Consider the following 25,665-nt stretch of genomic DNA (forward strand, 5'->3'; position numbering starts at 1 on the left):
AGTAACTTGTCCGTACAGAACACTCGGTTCGCTGTCATAAGTAAAGTAAATTTCGATCTGTTAAAACCTTATATCGCAGTTTTTAAGAGTAACCTGATTGGTAACAGTAAAAAGTGCCCTCTACCTACAACAATTAAGTATCTGTTATTATTTCAAAGTATATATTAATGGCGAATATTCTTTTTAATAAAACTATTTTTTAAGGCAATAACATATGAATAATCTTTTTTGAGTGGACCATGAAACGAAAAATTTACACTAATTTAAAATTTCTTTTTAAAGAAACATAAAATATAATTAAAATGTAGATATTGTTTCGAAAATGTGCGTTTCCTCTTCATTGTTTTGATTGGTGGTGGAGTGGATTTCCCTACGTCAGAACGTATACAACACCACGCCGAGTCCTCTTCCGCCGGGCCCAATTCAGCTCGCGGCCAGTACGCTGAGGGCCGTTCAACTGCAGCTGTTTCTTAGTGGGACGTGCTGTTGCTTCCAAGAGTAAGCCTAAAACAGGTCTTTAAAAATCTCATAATAATTCCTGTCCATAAAATCCCTTTGCTCATTAATTGTTTTATTAAAAAAAATTTTCGCCATTAATATATACGTTCCTATAATAACAGATGCTCAATTGTTATAGGTAGAGGGCATTTTTTACTGTTACCAATCAAGTTACTCTTAAAAACTGCGATACAAGGTTTTAACAGATTGAAATTTACTTTACTTAGGACAGCGAACCCAGTGTTCTGCACGGACAAGTTACTCTGTAACTACAATATATGGTATGTTGGCATTTAATACGTTACAAAATTTCTTTTTGTAAAGTAAGATGTATCTATCACTAACTATATCTCTTTTATTAATTACATTTTTAACTTTGTCTAACAGATCTGAAGATGGGCAGCTAGCCGGAAACCGGTAATTGAAAATAAAGTATGGCGATCGAAGACTGAAACGCCATATTTTATTAATGAACGATGGCGGAATTCCCATTGAGATAATTATGTCTAGTTTTGATTGTAGTATGAGCCTACAAAACTAATCCGTGTGATTGAATTCCGCAAAGACAGTTAAGGAGAAACGTGGCTAACTCTGCGAGTTACCACATTGTTGTGGCCCCGATTGTTTACGGCTTTTAGTGTTGGCCAAATGAAGTTAACTATGTTGCGAAATACCGATTAAGTGCTTCAACAGGTACTAGAATTAGATTTAGGTTCGCCGCGCAGAGTTGTGGGAGCGCTCCATAGCACGTACACGATAAACAGTTGGCGGCAGACTTTTCACTGGCACAGAGGCGCTTGTGAGCGACGTGTGCCGTCTCACCACACCAGAACTTTGCGCCAGATTCTCGTAGCTTTTACGAACTGCCCCTTGGCTTTTCAACTTGGACATTCCAGAATTTTGATTCACATGCCAATTATTGATTTACTCATTCCCTAGCCCAAGTAAGCCTCGTAGATCTGCAAATGAGTGGCTATTGCTATCATGTCCCAGTCATTCAGAAAACGAATTTCTTGTGATGTGTATTCAATTTTACAAAATTCTGTTCCGCTCGTACACATATCCAATCGGACTAAATCCTGGGCAAAAGTACCAAACTTTTGCGTGGTGGGTCTGTATAATCGAAGTTCTGTCACAATGTCATTTCTATATGCGAGAGGCATTTTCTTGGTGCATGGTCTGGTGTACATCCCCGATGTAATATACCACGATAACCATCCTCACTACAATGTGTAATACAAAAAATTACGTTAGAACGCTGCAGACCTGTTAGTAATAAGAAATATCCGTTATCGATCGTTTTCCAGATAGTAAAGTTTACTTGCGGACACAATAATAGCTAATATGTATATTTGAATAGAAATTCAGCAGCTAGTCTTTGTATAACAGCCAGTTTTGTTTTATAAGTCAATGATTTACTCTCTTCTGTAATCCAGCTCTCGTTGGAGATTTTTTGTTCGTTTCTTGTCATGGAAGAAATTTATATCGCTGAAATTTCCCATGAAAGAAAAGGAGATATGACAACTTGTCAGAACTCTTGGTTGAATTCCAAAAGCCTCTTCATAGACCGATGAAGCGAAAGCATAGGGATTATGAATTACCCATCGGATGATTACATATTACAGTATTAACGGACTGTCTCCTTGGTTATATTAGTGAGGAAAAGGCAAAATACTTTATCCTCGCAGTTTCCCTAATTCCGTATAATCCTCGCTTCATTTCAGTATACAATCACTCGTCAAAATCACACGACACCTATTTACTTTTGACATTTCGTAACAGGTTTGTAGAAGGGATGATAATCCGTCTTCACAAGTATCTGACCGTGGACAGCCATGCAGGATTCCCATAGCGTATCAGACGCTCCCTACAGTGTACGGTAACCGCACTGAATGTTCATAATTTTAATATTATGTGGTAAGAATAGCTTCGACTCACGTTTGGACAGCAAGCTTGTAGCGTTTTTCTCTACGCAGACACGTGTGTTGTACTGTATGTAACGTAAAATATGTTTGAGGCCTGGTTAAATACAATAGTACTAAAGTAAGGAACTTCACGATTTAACGTTCCGTCACCGATTAGGTCATTAGAGATGACGAAAAAAACTCGAATAAGGGAAGGATAGGTTAGGAAATCTGCCGTGCACGACCAATAAACCATTACGATATTCGCATTCATGGAAATCATGCAAAACCTAAATCTGTATGGACGAACGTGGCGTTGAGCGCCCCTCCCCTGCGGAACACCAGTTGGGTTTATTACGTCTGCTCCACCTAGTAACAGACGACCCGATTCAACTAATCTTACCAGTGTAAATCAATAAGTAAATATTTATGGAAAGAAAAAAAAATTACGGGGAACAGTAGTTATAAAACGATACACCAGTCGCTGAAATTGTTCCTTCGTATTTTAAATAAATTTAAACGCGTAAATTGCAAATGAACAATATTTTGTGGAAGCGTTTCCGTCCGTTTATCCTTCATTTTCTTAAATATTGTGTCACTTACTTCATGTTCACCATATCTTGCTTCGTTGACTTTACGGAAGGGAAAAGAAATTCTATAAAATACGGTTCATATAAGGTACGTTGTGGCAGCAAATGCAACACAGAAAAATGTTGATGACGTCGCAGGAACTGAAAATTGCTATGAAATTGCCAACAAAAGCAGGCGCGTGTGGCTCATAAATTCATCAGGGGCATTGTGGGCAGCGGTGTAGCGGGCAGCAGGTTTCAATGGCCCGACGCCGCTAGCAGCGCCCGCAAGTCCATTAATGACACGGCTGGCTCGTAAATGTGATCACAACACGTGGCCGACTATCTGGAAATAATCGGGCTGGGGAAGAGGGATAAATTGTGTGGCAAGCGGTCGGTTCAACATGTGAACAACTTTGCTGCTAACAAAGCGCTACAGGATAAGAAAAATCTCGAAAATTTAAATTATTAACGACGTTTAAGTGTTGTTGATGTCATTTAAGTTGCTTAGATAACGGATAAGTAGGTTGCACGTAACACTCATATCAATAATTTCATTGTGAAAATCTACACCTACATCTACATCCATACTCCACAAGCCACCTGACGGTGTGTGGCGGAGGGTACTCCCTTCTATTCCAGTCTCATATTGTTCGTGGAAAGAAGGATTGTCGGTATGCTTCTGTGTGGGCTCTAATCTCTCTGATTTTATACTCATGGTCTCTTCGCGAGATATACGTAGGAGAGGGCAATATACTGCTTGACTCTTCGGTGAAGGTATGTTCTCGAAACTTTAACAAAAGCCCGTACCGGGCTACTGAGCGTCTCTCCTGTAGAGTCTTCCACTGGAGTTTATCTATCATCTCCGTAACGCTTTCGCGATCACTAAATGATCCAGTAACGAAGCGCGCTGCTCTCCGTAGGATCTTCTCTGTCTCTTCTATCAACCCTATCTGGTACGGATCCCACACTGTTGAGCAGTTTTCAAGCAGTGGGCGAACAAGCGTACCGTAACCTACTTCCTTTGTTTTCGGATTCCATTTCCTTAGGATTCTTCCAATGAACCTCAGTCTGGCATCTGCTTTACCGACGATCAACTTTATATGATCATTCCATTTTAAATCACTCCTCATGCGTACCACCAGATAATTTATGGACTTAACTGCTTCCAGTTGCTGAACTGCTATTTTGTAGCTAAATGATAAGGGAACTATCTTTCTATGTATTCGCAGCACATTACACTTGTCTACATTGAGATTCAATTGGCATTCCCTGCACCATGCGTCTATTCGCTGCAGATCCTCCTGCATTTCAATACAATTTTCCATTGTTACAACCTCTCGATACACCACAGCATCATCTGCAAAAAGCCTCAGTGAACTTCCGATCTCATCCACAAGGTCATTTCTGTATATTGTGAACAGCAACGGTCCTATGACACTTCCCTGCGGCACACCTGAAATCACTCTTACTTCGGAAGACTTCTCTCCATTGAGAATGACATGTTGCGTTCTGTTATCTAGGAACTCTTCAATCCAATCACACAATTGGTCTGATAGTCCATATGCTCTTACTATGTTCATTAAACGACTGTGGGGAACTGTATCGAACGCCTTGCGGAAGTCAAGAAACACGGCGTCTACTTGTGAACCCGTGTCTATGGCTCTCTGAGCCTCGTGGACGAATAGCGCGAGTTGGGTTTCACACGACCGTCTTTTTCGAAACCCATGCTCATTCCTACAGAGTAGATTTCTAGTCTCCAGAAAAGTCATTATACTGGAACATAATACGTGTTCCAAAATTCTACAACTGATCGACGTTAGAGATATAGGTCTATAATTCTGCACATATGTTCGACGTCCCTTCTTGAAAACGGGGATGACCTGTGCCCTTCTCCAATCCTTTGGAACGCTACGCTCATCTAGAGACCTACGGTACACCGCTGCAAGAAGAGGGGCAAGTTCCTCTGCGTACTCTGGACTGTCTTTCGAAACAATAATACGCAAACAGTTCTTTCGCCATGAAATTGTCACATCAGTGACTGATGACACACGTTACATGTACGTGTAGTCCTTGGAGAAGGATCCATTACGTTGGGCCACAGATATTTACTTGTTTGTCTCGGAGTTCGTCCTATGTACAGTGGATCTAGTTACCCCAAAAATGAAGAATATCACTGACATGAAGTGGCTGATTTGGTTTCGCAAATGAGATACTGGTTTCCTATGCTTCCCTCGATTTCATTTATTTTTTGTTTTTATTTATGTCTCCAGGTAATCTACACACACCAAAAAAAGTTTTGCATTACCTCGGTTCCGGAACCTGTACAGGAAATTGGAATAGAGATCAACATCAACATCATTTCCGCCCTTTTTATTGCTCATGAAAACTACACATTGCATGTTGTACCACCATACACTGCTGTACACACCGGTATCTCAAATACCCAGTACCACGTCCTCTTGCACTGATACATGCCTGCATTCGTCGTGGTACACTATCCACAAGTTCATGAAGGCACTGTTGGTTCAGATTGTCCCACTCCTCAACGACGATACGGCGTAAGTCCCTCAGAGTGGCTGGTGGGTCACGTCGTACATAAACAGCCCTTTTCAGTCTATCCCAGACATGTCTGATAGGGTTCATGTCTGGAGAACATGCTGGCCACTCTAGTGGAGCGAAGTCGTTATCCTGAAGGAAGTCATTCAAAAGGTGTGCTCGATGGAGGCCCGAATTGTCGTCCATGATGATGAGTGCCTCGCCAATATGCTGCCGATATGGTTGCGCTATCGGTCGGAGGATGGCATTCACGTATAGTACAGCCATTACGGCGCCTTCCGTGACCACCAGCGGCGTACGTCGGCCCAACATAATGCCACTCCAAAACATCAGGTAACCTCCACCTTGCTGCACTCGCTGATCGGTGTGTCTAAGGCGTTCAGCCTGACCGGATTGCCTCTAAACACGTTTCCAATGATTGGTTGAAGGCATATGCGACACTCATCGGTGAAGAGAATGTGATGCCAATCCTGAGCTGTCCATTCGGCATGATGTTGAGCCCATCTGTACCGCGCTGCATGGTGTCGTGGTTGCAAAGATGGACCTTGCCGTGGACGTCGGGAGCGAAGTTGCGCACAGTTTTAGTCGTAACACGAAGTCCTATGGCTGCACGAAAAGCATTATTCAACATGGTGGCGTTGCTGTCAGTGTTCCTCCGAGCCATAGGACGTAGGTAGCGGTCATCCACTGCCCTTGGGCTGGCTGAGCGAGACATGTCATCGACAGTTCCTGTCTCTCTGTATATCCTCCATGCCCGAACAACTTCGCTTTGGTTCACTCCGAGACACCTGGACACATCACTTGATGAGAGCCCTTCCTGGCACAAAGTAAAAATGCGGACGCGATGGAACCGCGGTATTGACCGTCTAGGCATGACAAAAGTTGCCTCTTCTACATGGCGTACAATGAATATTTGTTACGTTCTGAAAGGCACTATATAAGTGTCTCGGAGCAAACGTGAGTTATTCTGTTTTCTAACGGTTGTACCCGTCATTTCATTAGTAATTTCCCCTGAAGCATAGTCATTTACTTTTTTCCAAAATGCGAGTAAGACTATTTATGTTTCATTTCACACTTATCAACTCACCTCCATGGCAAATCTCTAACCCAAGCCTGTGCAGTGGCGCTCTATTCGGAGGTAGCCGCTTCGAATCCTTGTCGCGAACGAAACTTCCAACTTCAGTTTTTGGACGACGTGAGGAGAAAAGGTGCTTAGTGACACTTCCCCATCAGCAGCTTTCGGGTCAGTTTCCTTTATTAATTTGACGCGGCACTAGAATACCGCACGCCCGCATCACAGTGAGCTACACTTGCTACACACCGTTAACACACTACTGTTACATTTCGCAAGGAATAGATTGTAAGTCACCCTATAATCGTAATACTGATCTCCGTACAAGACCAATCAAATTTGTAATATCCCCTACATTTTAAGAGAGCCAGATGTGCCACATTAATATTACAAATTCCCAAACAACGCGGAAATGTGCAGTTCGGGCTAGAGCATGGCTCAATACTGGAATTCAGTATGGTGTTGGCCCACCCTTAGCCTTGATGACAGCTTCCACTCTCGCAGGCATACTTTCAATCAGGTGCTGGAAGGTTTCATGGGGAATTCCAGCCCATTCTTCACGGAGTGCTGCACTGAGGAGAGGTATCTATGTCGGTCGGTGAGGCCTGACACGAAGTCGGCGTTCCAAAACATCCCAAAGGTATTCTATAGGATTCAGGTCAGGACGCTGTGCAGGCCAGTCCATTATAGGGACGTTCTTGTCCTGTAATCACTCCGCCAAACGCCGTGCATTATGAACAGGCGCTCGATCGTATTGAAAGATGCAATCGCCATCCCCAAATTGCTCTTCAACAGTGGGAAGCAAAAAGGTGCTTAAAACATCGATGTTGGCCTGTGCTGTCATCTACATTTACATCTACATGGTTACTCTGCAATTCACACTTAAGTGCTTGCCAGAGGGTTCATCGAACCATTTTCATACTACTTCTCTACCGTTCCACTCTCGAATGGCGCGCGGGATAAAGGAACACCTAAACCGTTCGAGCTCTGATTTCTGTTATTTTATTATGATGATCATTTCTCTCTACGTAGGTGGGTGTCAACAAAATATTTAGGCATTCGGAAGAGAAAGTTGATGATTGAAATTTCGTAAATATATCTCGCCGCAAAGAAAACCGCCGTTGTTTCAGAGACTGCCACCCCAACTCGCGTATCATATCAGTGACACTCTTACCCCTATATCGCGATAACACGAAACGACCTGCCCTTCTTTGCACCCACTCGATTTCCTCCGTTAATCTGACCTGGTAAGGATCCCATATCGCGCAGCAATATTCCAGCAGTGGACGGACATCTGTAAAGTAGGCTGTCTCTTTAGTGGGTTTGTCGCATCTTCGAATTGTTATGCCAACAAAGCGCAGTCTTTCTTTCGCCTTCCCCACAATATTATCTATGTGGTCTTTCCAATTTAAGTTGCTCGTAATTGTAATTCCTAGGTATTTAATCGAATTGACAGCCATATATTTGTGTGATTTATCGTATACCCAAAATTTATCGTATTTCTTTTAGTACCCATGTGGGTGACGTCGCACTTTTCTTTGTTTAGTGCTAATTGACACTTTTCGCACCATACAGAAATTCTCTCTAGATCATTTTGTAATTGGAATTGATCGTCTGATGATTTTACTAGACGGTAAATTACAGTGTCATCTGCAAACAATCTAAGGGGGCTGCTCGGATTATAACCTACACCATTTATATAAATCAGGAACAGCAGAGGGCCTATGACACTACCTTGCGGAACGCCAGATATCACTTCCGTTCTACTCGATGATTTACCGTCTATCACTACGAACTGTGACCTCTCTGAGAGGAAATCACGAGTCCAGTCACACAAATGAGACGATACTCCATATGCACGCAATTTGATTAACAGTCGCTTGTGAGGAACGGTGTCAAAAGCCTTTTGGAAATCTAGGAATATGGAATCGATCTGCGATTCCTTGTCGACAGCACTCATTACTTCATGGGAATAAAGAGCTAGCAGTGTTGCATAAGAACGATATTTTCAGAATCCGTGTTGGTGATGTATCAATAAGTCATTCTCTTCAAGGTGATTCATAATGTTCGAGTACAGTATATGCTCCAAAATCCTACTGCAAAGCCGGCCTAAGTGGCGAAGTGGTTCTAGGCGCTTCAGTCTGGAACCGTGCGACCGCTAAGGTCGCTGGTTCGAATCCTGCCTCGGGCATGGATGTGTGTGATATCCTTAGGTTAGTCAGGTTTAAGTAGTTCTAAGTTTTAATGGTTGTATATGATTGCTGAGAAAGGCGCTATTGTGTCTGCATACTCTGAGAGGAATCTCATTGGTATACCATCTGGACCGGAAGACTTGCCTTTCTTAAGTGATTTGAGTTGTTTCGCAACACCTAACATATCACGGAAAACAACATGGGGTGCAAGCGCCCTTCATGAACAACACGACCACACCATAACACCACCGCCTTCGTATTTTATTGTTGTCAGCACGCACGCTGGCAGATAACGTTCATTCGACCTACTCACACCCTGCCATCGCATCGCCACATTGAGTACCGTGATTCGTCTCTCCAAACAACATTTTTCCACTGTTTAATCGTCCAATGTTTACGTTTCTTACACCAAGCGAGGTGTCGTTTGGCATTTACAAGCGTGATGTGTGCCTTAAGAGCAGCCGATCGACCATGAAATTCAAGTTTTCTCACCTACCATCTAACTGTCATAGTACTTGCAGTGGATCCTGATGCAGCTTGGAATTCCTGTGTTGGTCTGGATAAATGTCTGCCTATTACACATTACGACCCTCTTCAACTGTCGGCTGGCTCTGTCAGTCAACAGACGAGGTCGGCCTGTACACTTTTGTGCTATACGTGTCCCTTCACGTTTCCGCTTCACTATCACATCGGAAACAGTGGAGCTAGGGATGTTTAGGGTTGTGGAAATCTCGCCTACAGACGCATGCCGCAAGTGACACTCGGACGCCTCACCACGTTCGAAGTCCGTGAGATCCCGAAGCGCCCCATTCTCCTTTCTCACGCCTCACCACGATGTCTAATGAGTGCTAAGGTCGCTGGTATGGAGTTCCTGGCAGTAGGTAGCAGCACAATGCTCCTAAAATGAAAAACGTATGTTTTTGGGCGTGTACGTATATTTTTATCACATTGTGTATGTGGTACAAACATGATGAATGTCCCTCCCAGTCTGTGTTGATGACGACAGACATTTTTAACAAAACATTTGGAGATTGTTGGATCGGTCGTACTGGATACACAAAGTTACCTGCACTGTTAACAGGCCTAACTCCTCTGGACTTGAATCTGTGGTGACAATTAACAATTATTGAACGAGCAGGTCTACAAGGAAACACATGAGACTTACGAAGACACGAAATGCCATATCAGATGAGCCTGCGCTGTTTTACGTCCAGACTCTATTAAACGGACACTATTATCTGCCCTGAATTGATTTATGGCAAGTATCATTGCTGAATGAATTGTGAGCTTTTTATAACGCAGGCTAAATCTCAGAAACCTGTTTCAGTTGGGCGTTTGCTCAAGTCTCCTTACTGGTGGACGTTGGCTTGCGGCACTGATATCCTGTTGCTCTTTCCATACATTACTCGGTTTGTATCAAATTCAGTGCATCTACTCAAACCACAGACCTCCTTTTAGAAAATCGAGATCGTAATTCAGTACCCATAAGTGTTAAAATTTACTTACATGTGTCAGAATAATCGCGACATTCTCCGCTATAAGTTACAGAAATACGCAACTCAATACAGTTACTGTTTCTTACAAATTCACTAGAAGGATGTGAAAAAAATTTGTTCTACCTACCAGGGAGCTATGTTATGAAACCCTCGTTTAACCAACTCTCAGATACTGCTTGCAAATCTACGGCCCTTACAGTGAGGCGACAAAAGTGATTGGATACCTCATAATATCGTGTGGGATCTCTTTTTTTTTTTAAAAAAAAAAAAGTGGTTCAAATGGCTCTGAGTACTATGGGACTTAACATCTGAGGTCATCAGTCCTCTAGACTCAGAACTACTTAAATCTAACTAACCTACGGACATCACACACATCCATGCCCGAGGCAGGATTCGACCTCCTTTTGCTAGGCGTAATGCAGGAGCTGTACGTGGCACGGGCTCAACAAGGCGATGGAAGTCCCCTAAATAAATATTGAAATAAGCTTCCTCTATAGCCGCCAATAATTGCGGAAGTGTTGCTGGTGCAGGATTTTGTGCACGAACTGACCTCTCAGTTACGTCTCATAAATGTTCAATGGGATTCATGTCGGGCGTTATGGATGGCCAAATCATTCGCTCTAATTTTCCTGAATCTTCTTCAAACTAATCTTGAATAGCTGCGGCCGGGTGATATGGACATTGTCATAGAAAAAATTCCATCGTTGTTTGTGAGGATGAAGTCCTTGAATGGCTGCAAATGGTCTCCAGGTAGAACATAACCATTTGCAGTCAATGATCGGTTCAATTGGACGTGAGGCCCCAGTCCATTCCATGTAAACACAGGTCACACCTTTACGGAGCCACCACCAGGTTGTTCAATGCACTGTCGACAACTTGGATCCATGGCTTCGTGGGGTCTGGCCCACACTCGAACCCTAACGTCAACTCTTACCAATTGAAGTCGGGACTCATCTGATCAGTCCACGCGTTTTTCGTCTAGGGGAAATCGATATGCTCACGAGTCCATGAGAGCCGTTGCAGGCGATGTCGTGCTGTTAGCAAAGGCAATCGTGTCGGTCGTCTATTCCTGTAGCCCATTAACTCCAGATTTCGCCGCACTGCCGTAACGGATGTGTTCCTCGTATGTCCCACATTGTTCAAAAATGTTTTTGCATGTGTTCAAAGTCTGTTATTTTCCGCCTTGCGACCACAGTAATGACGGGATCCATTTCACATGAATCACCTGAATATAAATGACAGCTACGCTTTTTTTTCCTTTATTGAATTTCAATTCCCCCCGAAGGGGACGGACTGGCAGCAGCTTAGTATGCCGCTCTTCAGCCTACAGACTTTGTTAGAAATATGAAGAGAGTAAATAATAAAAACAGGCAATAACATCGGAGACTTAAAGAGTAACATGGCGAAAAGAAATCGTGGAACGTAAAACAAAGAACAGAGGGATGATGACGCTAAGATAATACATACAAAGCCGACAGGTAAAACAAAGACAGACAATTAAAAAAAACACAGCGACAGTCTGGTTTCTGTTCGCAAAAGACATAAAATTCACACCCAGGGACAGTCACCGGAACACTGCACTAAAAAGTTGGCAAATGTGACATACCACAGCCGAAAGCAGGTGGGGTGGGGGGGGGGGGGGGAACGGGACAAATGATGGGAAAATAAAAAAGGGGGGGAGCCGGGAAAGGAGCTGATGGAGGATGAGGACCCATAAGAGGGGTGGGGGGGCGCTGGGCAGACGCGACAGGGAGTGGGGTAGGGAGAGGAGGGGAATACAAAAGGACTCAGGGGGAGAGAAGGGAGGTAGGGAGAGGTTTAGTGGGGAGAAAACAGGACAGAAGGGGGGAAGAGGGAGCTCAGGGAAAGGACAGAGGAAAGGAGGGGGAGTGAGGATCAGAGTTGATAGGAGGGATAAATGGAGGGAGAGAGGGCATCATCCGGGAGGGGGAGTTGATGAAAGCCACCTTGGGAAAGGAGATGCAGGGTGTAGAGATGGAGGGTAGGGCGGACACAACGGTGAAGACGTGGCAGGGGGCGGGGATGGGAGAGGAGAGGAGCAACCAGGGGGTGAGGGGGTTCAAGACGGCGGGAGGTGTAGAGGATGCGGATATGTTCGAGGAATAGGAGCAGATGGGGGAAAGGAATGAGATCATAGAGGATCCGCGTGGGGGACGGGAGACGTATACGGAGGGCGAAGCAGAGACAGCTACGCCAATGCACTGCCCTTTTATACCTTGTGTGCGGGATACTGCCGCCATCTGTATGTTGTGCATGTCGCTATCCCATGACTTCTTTCGCCTCAGTGTACTACGTAAGATTAATGCAGGTTATTCATAAGTGACACTGGGATGTGAGAAGATGACTGTGGCAAAACTACGAGACATACTAAAAGTATACATATATATGTCAGTGGATAGAGTCTCTCCATAAGTTTGTAACGTAGATTACAGGTCCTCATCACAGTCGCCGGTTGTGATGCGGCACTCGGCAATATGGGCGTACAAGTGTTTGAAGGCTCTTCTGTGGGAAGGCGCTAATCTATCCACTTTGGAAAACTGTTGATTGGCTTGCCTTTTTATAGATGAGAATTAATACAGAGTGGATGATTGGTCTGCATGTAGTGACATGTCTGCGCCATAGCGCTGCATTCTGCTACTCCGTCACTGCAGGTATTATGAATGAAATTGGGAGGTGGTTCAAATGGCTCTGAGCACTATGCGACTTATCTTCTGAGGTCATCAGTCGCCTAGAACTTAGAACAAAATTACCTAACTAACCTAAGCACATCACACACATCCATGCCCGAGGCAGGATTCAAACCTGCGACCGTAGCGGTCGCGCGGTTCCTCACTGTAGCGCCTAGAACCGCACGGCCACTCCGGCCGGCGAAATTGGGAGAGATGATATATCCACCCATATGTGACATTTTCCTGTATGCCTTTAATTTTTCGCGCAGCCGTCTTCTGAAATCCCCCAGGTACTTGTGAAAAACTAGGTGGAATAAACACACCAAATCTTAAGAAATTCAGCGCGTTGTGCGCCTAGGAGAGATTTATTGTTAAAATTCTAAGATCGTACTTTCTGAAAATGGCCTGGTAATATGTTACCTCCTCCCAAGACGCCATGCCAAGTTATGGAGATGGTAAAATCAGGGGAATACGAGCTCATAGGTAAGTTGATCGACTGTCGTTTTCTGGAGCACAGTTAGAAAATACAACGGCAAAAGGCATGGGAGTGTTATGGTGCTGTACGACGTAAAGTGGTTCGCGGAGTGTAGACATAAGTAACAAACATAGTGAACAATTATGATGCAGTTATGAGATCTTAAATACGGAGAGTATTTTAACAAACCTGGTACAACATGTCGAAATGTCACAGACTTATACGTCTATACAAAATTAAATTTGCGAACGAAGTACGTGACAACATTACGTCAGTGACATGCCAGGAGTACTGTAAGTATGAATAAACTTAAAATATCACTGATACTTACTTTATCGTTTATCGTCAGTGGCACCACTGACGTTCACGATTGGCTGCGATGGGGGCGGCTGCCCTTAGATGCGTTCAGTGCTGCTGAATTGCAGACTATCCCAGAATACTTTGTTTCGTACACCATTACGTGCATCGAGGCTTTCTGCTTTGTATTGCATACGGAATTAGCTATTTTATGCATATGCGTTCAGTCTCTAGATAGTTTCTGTTCATAGATATCCTAAACAGTCTTGCCTGAGGACTGCTGAACACAGAAAAATTAGTCATGCTAACGTAATCAAAGTCACATACGCTTTACAGCCGTCGTTACATACTCAAGGTGTTAAGCTGTGTGAACTATAAGGCAATTATTACGTCCTCACTGGGACTGACAAGTTCCGATTTCTTGATGCTAGGAAAAAACGACGTCTTTGATCATTCTTGCTGTTGCCCTTTCTCGTTGCCAAATGGCTGCAATCTAGTATCTTGCCAGGACTTTATTGATAAATATTATGTTCGCTAAGTAGGGGATATGTCTAGGTTTCATCTTCACATCCGGTATATTACTTTCGTGTATAGTATTTATATGTCGACGACGAAGATGCCAAGGATTGCGGCAGCGTTCCGTAATGCCAATAGTCTTTCTTCTCTCTCTCTCTCTCTCTCTCTCTCTTTCTCTCTCAGAGATTTGGTCCACCAGTGAGTGCATACCACATTCGTATTTCGTTCACAGCACTGCAATATTCAGAGACTCTAGTGTATTTCGTCTTGTGTAAGGGAGGTGACCACGACTGTAGACGTCTCTTTGAGTAACCGACACTGTCTGTTGATAGTTTCTGAAATATTTTTCAAGCGCTACGTAACATCTGCTTGAAAAAATTCGATAACATCAAACTTCCTACACAGCTCACTACATGAAATGTGAAGTTTACGAGTTCAACTCTGTGTATAGCTAAATAGCCGAGAGGTAATTAGATATAACGAACGACACAGGTTTGTGTGAGGATGACTAATGCATTTAAGCTTAGCAAGTTTTCAAGCTATAGGAAGTACTAACCTACTACGGAAACAGTCTTATGTTGTGTGGAAGTGGACATACTGCTGACGAATATGATACTGTACTACAAAAAGTGCAGCCACGTGAAGGTGGTCGTGATGGACGAAACCGGTAACGGCAGTGAAATAAAGAATTTTTACATGTATTTGGGCTGGTTGCCTTCTCCATTAACAGTCTATAGCTCAATAACAGCCATAAAATTCTGTAAGATCCAGGACAAATAAAATAAGATTTAAATATAAGATAATTGAAGGATAATTCGATACGAATATATTACTTCCGGTTTCAGTTCTTCTGTTAAGTGTTATAGCAGATCTAAATGTTCTATCTCCGCATAGTCAGGCATTAAATCCACTTCAGGTTATTTATTTTACGTAGATAATTCTTCCAGGATAACGTTTCGTGTTACAACATGAAACACTCAACTAAACAATGGACCTGGCTCCACCACGAGACAAATTATACTAGGGGCCAAAAGTAAGAAGAAAGGGCGAGAGCATCAGATTTAGAAGCCTCATTCCTCACTGCTACCATGCAGCGATTAGCCACGATAACTCTAGCTGTTTAATATATCTTGGAGTACTGCTAAGAAGTAGGAACGTTTTCCCATGTAGGAGGGAGACGAAATAATTAGAGTTTCTTATTTATGCGACTCGTGCGACTTGCTAAACAATGAAGCGGATGAGAAGAAAATGAAATGAGCACGAAGGAGGGGAGCTGTTAAGAGTGTGGTTGCGTGCAGCGTGCCGCTATACGCCGCTTGTCACCCAGTTACCCGGGCGGAAATCTCCCTAATCATTCCAATGACAGGCCAGCGAAACCGGACTCACGCGAGCCTTCCACCCCCTGTAAGTGGCCGAGCCCTCGCGCTGAGGCGCCGCCGACACCCTTCTTTCATCGTCCGTCGATTACCAGCTTCCAAATGATTACATGTTCGCTGACCAAGTTTAGAATGTGCATCTGAGAAAAAAGGAGCTTATTTTCCGCACCTATACATGGAAATTAATTAACATGGTGTTCTATTTCCTTGCATTACATACACATGGAGTCATTCAGTAAAACCACAGCATTTCAGACCTCTCTCCGAACAACAAAAGATGCAAAATAACTGTTGGTTTCTGTTGCCTCGGATACTACCAGATGGTCATTTCTCTTAATTCAATAGATATGTGAAAATCATTAGTAATATCAGGATTTCGAGTGTGCAATTCACCTGTAGCTTGTCGTTTTCTGGATGAGTTTATAACACTACTGGCGTCCATTGTGCTATTAATTTCCAAATATGGCTTACTACGCACCGTAAATGTTACCCTCTGAGAGAAGTTTTGGTTTTGACCGTGCTTTTCTTAACAGAAATAGGACGTCGAACTTTAACTTCGTAATTATAGTAATTGGCAGATTGCAGAAAGACTAGATTTAGCAAGAAATTTCAGTAACAGATTACTGGTGAATGAAATAACAGTAAGGTCGCCAGCCTAATTAGGCATAATAACGTGAAAACATTATTTATAAAGATTCTATTCTTACTATTGCAAGAGGAATTTTCATTAATTACTGATTAGCGAAGTGCTATGAATATATACAACTGGACCAACCACAGTAAGTAGCAGCAGTTATCAATTTTATAGGTGAGAAGTTACAGGTTTGCAAATGAGACCTTTCCCTTATTCATCTTAATCATCACTTCTGCCTTTAACTAATTTTCTAAACTGGTTTTTCACAACCCACATCAGACAATACAGCACATGATAATAGTCAATTTCAAATAACACTCATTTACAGTATACAACAATAAAGTCACTATATACAACGTTCTAGATTCACTTTTTCTATAATCACTTCAAGTTCCTTTGGCTAGGAAACAGTTATTCTGGTTAGTTTTTCTGATATAAAACAATGAAATGTGGTCCCACAAACTATCCCCTCATTATAAAAGCAAAATTATACACACTTTCAGAATTAGGTGGTATTATGGTAAAAGTCAGATTACTCCCCCATTTGAGATCTTTAATCTTGCAATGTTTCAACACTACTAGCATTGACAATACTATCTACTACTATAAACATGACTTCAAGTGAAAGTTTAGCTTTCATCAACACCTAAATCAACTTTCTTTTTACATCACTTGTGAAGCAAGTGAATTTTACTGACACTTCTTAATGTAAATGAACCTTAAAACACTTCTCCCCAGGTAATACTCTTCCCTGATTTTATATTAAAGTTCTATTTATGGTTAAGATTCAAAATGATCATACATAAAGACTCTCTTTTTATCTGCATGTGAAACAAGTAACTTTTACCAAGCATATTAAGTGTACTAGCACAAAACTTTGTCACACACAATTTGAAAGCAATGTGTAGCTGTTAAAACTTTCAAATAAGTTAGTAATTAAGTGCCTTTCTTTGTCTATGCAAGAGTTAATTTAATCAACAACATATTAATATTTTCTCACTAAATAATTAGCAGAGGTAAGTAAATTAGAAAATTAACCAGTTATTTATAACGAGTATACTCGGATTTCATCACTTACAAGGAGAGAATCCTACTTGGATAAGTGCACAGGACGTAACTGTTCAAACACAGTTTTTCAATATTAGAATTGTAATTTCGCCAAACCAAACACAAAAGTACTGGTTCATACAGTTATACAGTTCTAACCTCTCGTATGTGTGGTGAAGTGGTTGCGCAAACGTGGTGGCGAGCTTGTCGCCGTTACGTGGTCTATACGTTGGCATCAATAAGCTCTATTTTCTTCTTCTTGGCGTCGTTGATATCATTTTTAGAGCCTTTCCCAAAGCGAGAGCACTATTTTCAGCCACAAATTACATCCGAGACCATTCCATCTCAATTGCAGTACTGTGCGCCTCTCTCGGCACCTGCGCTGTTCGTTCATCGGTTGCAGGCTGCCGCCTGACTACTTTGCTCTCTCGTTTGCCGCCCAGGCTGAGCGCCAATACCACCTTTTTGCTCGCGCCGAACCACTTCCATTGCAGACGGGAATTACTCTTGTTTTTACTTTATCTAATGCAAAGTCTCTAGGTATGAGCCAACTATTACATAGTTACAAACAAACATACTTCAAAAAATCTCATTATTTAAACACATTAAGAAGTCAACTAATACAAGGAACTTAACTCGCAAAGAGTAAACATTTCACACAACTCTACTGCTTTAGAGCAGATCAAAGACATTTCATAATAGTGAATATACATTTTACATTACTCAGAATTAATCAGTACAAATTATTTACAATATCGATTGTAGTGTTACAGGTTGTTAAAAATATCGTAACACGTTTACTGTAACACATAAAATGATAAAATTCCACCCAGTGGCGATATTATGCTGTCCATGTTCATCTATCGCTAATAATGTCTGTAGTCTGTCTTCGTATAGAAATTAACGAACTATTTTCATAGTAAAATAAGACATGAGTGTTATGTTGTGGAGTAGACATGTATAACGAGGTAAATCGCTATTCGGGGTAAGAAGCATTTGTACTGTGATACAGTGCAAGTTTACTACTCATCCTAGACTTTAATTTAAAAAATTGGACGAGGGTCGCCTAGTTATTGTGGTTTAATTTTTTTTCATTTTACACGTCTAGTTCCGACCTAACTGAGGAGCAAATCTCCATAGTCACGAGACTAGTCAGTGCACGAAATTAACATAAGCTTCCCGATAGAACAGAAGAGTTATTCATGAGGAAATTTTTCAGTTTGGATTTGAATGTGCGAGGGTTACTGCTATTTTTTTTTTAAATCCTTGTAATAGCCTATTGAAAATGGAATCAGCAGAATCCTGCGTGCTTTCCTGCAAAAGAGTCATGGAGGTGCGATCCAAATGCAGACAGAATTGTGGCTTGTATTAACTCAGTGAAATCTGCTCATTCTTGGGAATACGTTTATAGTGTTAAAAAGAAACGAAATTAAATAAAATAAAGTTTGAGAGGCCAGTGCCAGAATTAATAGACCCCCGGACAGGGGTAGACAAGAAGTTCGCAAACTTACACCACATATTACCCGAACTGCCCTTTTCTGAGCAAAATATTTCTTCCTTGAATAGGAAGAGTTACCCCAGCTACTAACGCCGTGTGTCATAAGCGAATGAAAATAACCAATAGACTTATTTCCATGTTAGACCGTCACTTATTGCAGACAGTGTACTAATGGTAAATATAGCAGCATTAAGTGTTTGAACAAGATCCTGAATATGGGCTTTCCACTAACAGCCTGCAATCTATTGGATTGTTCAGATTCATAAATCACATGCCCACTCTGATTAATTAAAATGTCTGTTTTAGCCCAATTGCGTGTTAGGAACGGCCAATGGCCTTGCCGCAGTGGTAACACCGGTTCCCGTCATGTCACCGACGCTAAGCGCTGTCGGGCTGGGCTAGCACTCGGATGGGGGACCGTCAGATCTGCCGAGCGCTGTTGGCAAGAGGGTGCATTCAGCCTTTGTTGGGCAAACTGAGGAGCTACTTGATAAGAAGTAGCGGACCGGTCACGAAAACTGACAACGGCCGATAGCGTGGTGTGCTCGCCACACGCCCCTCAGTATCCGCATCCAGTGGCGCTTGTAGGCTGAGGATATCACGGTGGTCGGTCAGTATCATTGGGTCTCCATAGACCTGTTCAGACGGAGTTAAGTTTAGTTTCAGTGTGTTAGAAACAGTAAAATCTCAATCTTACTGTGATTTGTCATCTATTTATTTTCTAAAAGCCATCAACTTACGTCCTGATCTGCACTATTTGATGCATTGCCTATGTTGCACTAAACATCCTTCACTACTAACACTATCTAGCTGTTGCCACCAGCAAATAAATATTTTACAATCAACTGACATATTAGGATGCATATCACATATACGGGGGTTGGAACTTAAACAGTGGCAACTATTTATTCACAACCGATACAAATGAGTTACATGTTGGCACCTGTTAATGTCCTTCTCCTTCAAAGTAGTCACAAGCTTTGTGTAGAACCCGCTGCCAGGGATGTGGAAGGCGTAGTATACCGTTAGCAGAGCCTGTTATGTTGATGGTGCGAATGGAGCGGTCTACTGCCTGTCGAATCTCTAGAACAGTTCTGAAGCGAATGCCACGAAGCCGAAAGTGAAACGCCATACCAACGAATGGCGTCATTTTGGGTCGCCGCGACAGTCGAAAGTGCGTCAGCACCCTAGTATGATGGAAGTTATGGTGATTCTCGTGTACGACTATGATGGTGTTACCCTAATGACTTACGTCCCTCCACGGCAGACCGTCAATACTCAGCGTTAGTGTTCGTTTCTGGAGCATCACCTGCGACCAGCTTTGAAAGAAGCGGCGGCACTTCCTGCGCAACCCACCCATTATTTTGCACGACAATGCTCAGGCGCATACAGCGCAAGCCGTGGCTGCTCTGTTCGGTCAATGGGAATGGGAAGTACTGTACCATCCACCATACTTCCCGGACTTAAGTCCTCGTGATTTTGATTTGATTCCGAAGATGAAGGAACTACTTCTTAGCATTCGCTTCAGAACTATTCCAGAGATTCGACAGGCAGTTGACCGCTCCATTCGCACCACCAACCCAACAGGCTCTACTAACGGTATACTACGCCTTCCATATCGCTGTCAACGGTTTCTACACAGCGCTGGTGACTACTTTGAAGGACAGTAACAGGTGCAAACATGTAATTCATTCTCCACTTGCACCGGTTCCGAGCACATTACCAAATCTAGATATCAGCAGCAGCGTGGAACAGGCCATAGGTGGGCTGCGATCTGAAGCCACTGAAGAGCTGAGAAAGGAGATCTGCAGAATCCTAGACAAAGCGAGAATGCCGAAATCCAACATCTCGGCTGCTGTGCGCAGGGCGATACGCAGCCTCAGAGAAGATGAGGATACTGTCGTTCTAACAGCAGGCAAAGGGAACGTGTCGGTGCTGCTAAGAGCGGCTGACTACTGGGACAAGATTAATTCGCTGCTGCAGGACCAGGTCTACAAACAAGTGGAGAAGGACCCTACAACAGCTGTGACAAGAAAGACCATCGGTCTTCTCAACAACTCAGGTCTGAACCAGGACCTGATAAAAAGGCTTTACCCCAGAGTTCCGGTTCAACCACGGTTATACGACCTCCCACAACATACACAAGAGGGAGGTGACTACCATTACATTAAATGGAATTGGGGCATTGATGGTCAGGTGATGTATGGTGACTGCCACTAGCCAGAATAAAATTGGGGCAATGATGAACATTTGAGAATGGAGCAATGATGGTCAGTTTTCAGGTTAGCACAGTGACGTCAGTTTAAAGCAGGGCCGGCCAGAAATTCTGCACGCGTGCGGTGCTCCTGCACGCGTGCAACTTCCGGGTCACAGCGTGCACGCCGCAGCCGTCAGCGTTCATGTAGCGCATGTTTCTACGCACAGATGTCGCTCCTCTGTTACACAAACTGCGTTATCAACACTTCGTATGTATATCACAACCTGGGCTGTAACTGTAAGTTCTGTTGCTTCATCGAGCGCAACAGAGAAAGCAACAAAGTCTTTAGCCTTATTTATTACCTGCCTTTGCAGATCGCCGGCCATAGCACTGATACGTCTTGTCACTGTTTGTTTGGATACACTGATTTCTTGAAACCTGATAACGTTCGTGGGACACACAAGTTCTGCAGCATCAGACACCCTTTCACAAACTCCCCTTCGGAAAAGGGTTTCCCAGATTGTGCAATTCTTAATGCGATTTTAAAACTTGCTCGCAGTGAAGATTTAGAGTAATTGTCATTCTGGAAAATTGAAAACAGTACATTGTACAGCGTACAGTAAAACAGACATAAATGTAACACAAGAAACTAAGAGTACAAGAAGTGTCAGTTACTCTGACGTACAGTAAAATCGAGCTGATGTGTCTCATCTATTTTCTGAAGGATATTTAATTTTGCTTGCCCTTCTTCACTGTTGAGTACACTACACTCGTCTTTGTGATATGTATTGTCTTTCAATTGAAAACTTATGCTGGACGCCTATTATTCGGCGGCACAGCAAACACTGAGTTTTCACCAACGGCTACAAAAAAGAATTGCAGTTCCCAGTCATTTTTAAACGACTGAGAAAATAGATCTCCCGTCCTTTGCTTTTTCACAGTACTTACCATTTCTCAGTACTTCTCTGTTAAAGTTACGGTCACCAGGGGTAAACGAGACTGGATATGTTGCGCTCTTGCTTGTACCACAGGGAAGAGGAGCCGCTGCCGTTCATTTAGGACACATGTCTAATAAAAGATGTCGCTGTCGCTCGCTGTCGCACACGTGCGCACATGTGCAGCACTTCCGCACGTCTGCACACTGTGCAGCGTTTGGTCGGCCCTGGTTTAAGGCCTGGGAGAAACTGTGGTCGGTTTACAGTATGATGCACTAGCAACCATGACTATCAACGGCTCCTCCATCGTAGAAGTTTTTGTTACCTGCGTAGACAATCACGATTTGACGTACAGAGGGTGGACAAAAGTATCGAAACACCACAAGCACGACGTATCACTGTACCTAATATGGTGTAGGACAGTTGTTAGTATTCAAAACACCTTCCAATCGTTGTGCGTTTGATAAATACAGGTCATGTACGGTTTTCCTGCAGAGTAGTGGCAGGTTCAGGCAACAGTAATAGAGTTCTCTCGAAAGCAAACAACAGAAGCTGTATAATGTTGAGAACTGGTTACTGTGGTGACGATGGGGGATGCGAAAATTCATCCTTGTGCTCATAAAATCAGTCCTTGGATGCCAGCTGAGTGTTCAGATGCCTTGTCATCTTGGAACAGAGCTTCACAATTCGGGAACACGCACTGTGGCTTGGGATGAACCTGATCAATTAAAATGATCACATAACCCGTGGCAGTAATGCGCCTTTACGGAGTAACAATGGGGCCGATAGAATAACATGATATGGATGTCCAAATTATTCTCAAATCCCCACCATTTTTCACTCTTGTGACGTGAACTCAGCCCAGAGTTGGAAAACGTGTGAAAGAAGACTCATTTGACCAAATTATATTCTTTAATTGCTCCACAGTCCAGTTTTTATGTCTTCGGCACCACATTTTCCTGTTACGGACATATGCGTCACTAATGATTAGTTCCGGAATTTCGGCTCGCCCTGCGTTTCCATGCTTCTGGAGCGTCTTCATGTTGTTGTGGTGCTGACATGGTTTGCAAGTGTAACATTCAGTTCTGCAGTGACTTTTACAGCTTTTGTTCTATTATTTGTCGTCTCAATCCTGTCAATGACCGCAAATCACCGTCACTCAAACCACAGTTTCCTCCACGTTGCGACTTGTTTTCCTCTTGAAACACCAAACATTTCTGCCACGTTGGTTACAGATGCACCCACCAGCGGACACCAATAATTTGAGCACTTTCTAATTCACTTAGCTCAGTGCACTCACAGCTACACAGAACACTGTTCTGACCACGTTGGACACCTGCAACTTACTGAGGATTCTGCAGAACTGTCACTCGTTGTCAAATAGAACAGCACAACTTGCAGGCTTGGCCAGTATGTGCAATTCCGTTGAAGCATTCATTTCTCGTGGTGCTGCCATAGTTTTGTCCACCCAAGGTATCAACAAAAAATACTTCCTTGCGGTAGGCATTCTGGTCATATTAGTATCCCAAATGTATCTGAATCATGGGTAGGCGTACATATCAGTGGTGGACTAGCAGAAGCTGCTTCTTCCAAGCATAAGATGCAATATCAAGTGAATAACATTGATTACACTGGTACAAAAAACAAGCTATTCAATTCAATAAGCACACTTTAAGCTGCACGTTAGTTCAGCACTAGTAACACATGTGTGTCTGTATAGCTATACAGCCTATTTATATGTACTTTGGTTTACTTAATGCATTGTACAAAGATCGAATTAAGCTCGTTGACTAACGTGCAAGCTATTTCTGTAGTCTTAATAAGTGTCCCACACGAATTCTGATAAGTTATAGAGACAGTTTAGATGGTGGGATATTTTATCTGTGCCTTCCATTGCGATATGAATAGTTGGAATTTTATCATCGCCCTAATAAGTAAACTTCACCAGTACCGCATTTTTAACGTTACGTAAGTTATTACAGTAGTCCCTCGTATGTTTTGTACTCGAAATATAAAATACTTTTAGAAATAATAGTTATTGAAGTTTCGCCTCTTTGTCTGTAACCTTGTTCCACCATCGACTTTCGCCACGTCTACGTTCGTATTCTGTGAATTTGGAAAGTCTCCTAGCATATTACGTAAATATACAGTTTAAGTGTCACAAGACAATAAAAATCTCCACAAAATGCCTTCGGCCCCTCCTAAAATAGTGCTTGGTCTGTTCATTTGTCTTTCACTATGTTGTGTGTTCTTACATCTTGCATTTTGGAGAATAATTGTTAAATTATGCTATTATTTAATGTTTATCATGGAAATAATATACGTTTTGGAGAGCCCTGTCAACTAATTCTGATCGGTAAATGTCCCAGTCTTTCTTGTAAATTTTTTTCTGTGCATAGCCTCAGTGGCTACACTAAATATAATAAAAATCATTACCTTCTTAACCCTTAAAATGATCTTTGGTGATGTCACGCTGTAACTGAAAAACTCCTACAATTTTTTTACACACATTTTAGACCGAGAAACACTCTTCATATCTTTTAACGGACATTTTAAACCTGAAAATTCCACTGCCACACTCGTGTTATTGTCTCTTTCCTCGAGAAAATTACAGGTATAGAACAATTTAGATGTGGAATGACCATCGTGGAAATTAATTTGAGAGTCCACAGTCATGTTTTAAGCATCACAGTTGTTCGATATTTTAAATATTTAAGTAAGAGTGTTGATTCAGAAATTTAAGTATTTTTGCTGACACTTTAGACGTTCAATTAATAATGTGACTCTTGACAGGTTTCTGGTATTTTACAAAACAATTATGGTCTGGAAATATTTAATAAGAGGTTCCATTATGCCACGGACCAAGTACAGTTCGTAAACCGAAATACAAACTTTCCTTAGTGCTGCTTAACCTGGAAGAAGTTCGTGGCGCAATCATGTGTGTGTGTATGTGTGTGTGGGCAAGAGCGGCAGTTTAAACAACACAGGTGGAGAAACTTACGTAGTCTTTACTAGTACTTTAGTATTGGCAAGATCTTTGGTTTCGAACAGGACGCTCTTTTACGCATTTCATGTAAAGCTTACATGCTGCATGCGCGCATGTGAGAGGTAAGTAGGGCATTCGACATAAACATTTTTGTTAAATAATGCAGAGGTGGAAATCGTGTGTTGTCACAAATGTTTGAACATCACACAGAAAAATTTCAGATCCTTTTTGACATCGTGTTTGGTTATTTCACTTTAATTTCCACTAAAACACTACACTGTGGTTTCTTTTTCAGAGATGTGGGGAGGGGCAGAGGAGGAAAGCGAAGTAGAAGGGTTGGTGGGTGAAGGGATAGGAAGAGAGGTGGAGACGGGTGTAGCGCATCATGAAGTCATGTGATCAGTCTGTGACTTCATTCAATGTCACCACATGATGGTATACAAAAATTCACATGAGCCACTGTAATGACCACATTTTCTGAACCTACTATTATTACCAATCTCATTCATATGAAAGCAACTGCAGTGTGTGGGTCTCTATGCGTGTCCTCATTTAGATGGAGGTGTGATGGTCAGAAGCCTCCACTTTGTGCACAAGGCAAATGTATGGATTACTACATGTTACCTGAGCGCTGATGAGGTGAAAGACAACACTAGAAGTGCTGAATGCTGCGTGGTTCAATCAGCGTTCTGAAACCACTCGCATTCCCAGTGGCCGACTCCAG

Source organism: Schistocerca americana, chromosome X (assembly GCF_021461395.2).
Source record: "Schistocerca americana isolate TAMUIC-IGC-003095 chromosome X, iqSchAmer2.1, whole genome shotgun sequence".
Classification (NCBI taxonomy): Eukaryota; Metazoa; Arthropoda; class Insecta; order Orthoptera; family Acrididae; genus Schistocerca; species Schistocerca americana.